The 1,627-nt window shown below is 35.6% G+C and overlaps 1 protein-coding gene across 1 annotated transcript in view; it reads left to right on the forward strand.

The window, feature by feature from the left end:
• CPQ (carboxypeptidase Q) overlaps positions 1-1,627 on the forward strand; it is a 355,408-nt gene that overhangs the window by 271,554 nt on the left and 82,227 nt on the right. The window lies entirely within an intron of this gene.

Consider the following 1,627-nt stretch of genomic DNA (forward strand, 5'->3'; position numbering starts at 1 on the left):
CTGGTTCTCCAGGGAGTTGGCAGTGATGAACTGAGTAAGGCAGAGACTAGCATGATGTTGGCTGAAAAAATACCAAAAGAGATAATATAAATATTAAAAGTTGATATTGAAACCTGTCATAAATGTCTCATCCTAATGTAGCTTACACTTTATATTTTCTCAGTACTTTAAATGGTACATTTAATAATATTTCTTCACAAATGTACAGACTTAAACATGGAATAATTTGTTAGTCAGATGATTATTTATAGCAATACTTGGCTATAATTGTTTAATAATTGTTTAATTATTAATAGTTAATTAATTAAATTGTTTAATAATTGTTTAATTCTTCAAAATTATAAATAGACAGTGGATTAAAATAAAGGAAAGTGAGCAATAAGTACTTGAAGTGGCGGCTGAGGAGGCTTGAAGCAAAAGGGGCATTTAGGGATGAGGTAACGTGAGGAAAGATGAGTAAAGGAATCTTAGGAATATAAGAAGTCAGGAAGGAAATGTAGGAACAGAAAACTAGAAGAGGAAGAAAAGCAGAAGAACGAGAGAAAGAAAACATCTGATCAAATAAATGTTTAAATGAAAATGACTGTAACTGGTAGAAATTACAGCATCGGATTTCTAGTCCTTATTAAAGAAAAATTAACATAACACTATGGAAAAGACCTAAAGGAAAGAACAGCATGCCTACTGGTATTGCAAAGAGTATGTGCTTTCTCAAGCAAATACGTTTGCGGAGGGGAAAGGTTTTCTGCATCTGGTCAGCAGTCTCAACCTATCTGCTTGAGTGCTGTGTCAAAGCTGATTTCAGTGCTGAGGTGAAAACGCTTAAAGCTTTAAAGCTCAACGGAGCATCAACAGGGCAGTAAACTCAAAATCCTAGCACTTGAGTTTGCCAGACGCAGGGTTTACATAAACATTTTCTGCTACATTTTTGTTTTAAAGGAAGCATGCAAAGATGTGGTTTATAGCATTCTGTATCTGACTGCAGCTGGCCCAGGCCATTTATGTTGAGATATAAAAATCTCTTGGTTTTGATTTTGCTGCGTTTGTCCAAATCTTGCCTTCACTTCATTCCTGTCCTTGCTTTCTATCAAGTTATGAGATGGTACAGGGGCAAAATAGAAATGCATTTTTGAGGGGTAATATAGTGGGTCCTTAGTATCTGCTGGGGTTTGGGTCCAGGGACCTGTAGATACCAAAATCTGTTGCTGCTCAAGTCACACTAAATACAATGGCATAGTAAAATGGTGTCCCTGATATAAAACTGCAAAATCTACATTTGCTTTTTGGAATTTATAGATTTTTAGATATTTTCAAGTCATGGATGATTGAATCTCAGGATAAGGAATCTGTGGATATCAAGGGCCAACTGTATATTAATTTTCCTCATTGATTAAACCATGCTGTTGAACATTCTTCAAAGATATGCATTGTTGAATTGTTTACATTTATTTGCTTACAATTTGCCAAAGGTGGTGTGGGGGAAGAGTCTGCTATTTGTGGCCTCTTGCCCATGATGAAAACCTGGACCATACATGCACATTTTTGCTGGGAATTTCATGGGTCATGAATTGGATGAATGTGAAGAAGAAGAAGAAGAAGAAGAAGAAGAAGAAGAAGAAGAAGAAGA

This window comes from Sceloporus undulatus, chromosome 4 (genome assembly GCF_019175285.1).
Source record: "Sceloporus undulatus isolate JIND9_A2432 ecotype Alabama chromosome 4, SceUnd_v1.1, whole genome shotgun sequence".
Classification (NCBI taxonomy): Eukaryota; Metazoa; Chordata; class Lepidosauria; order Squamata; family Phrynosomatidae; genus Sceloporus; species Sceloporus undulatus.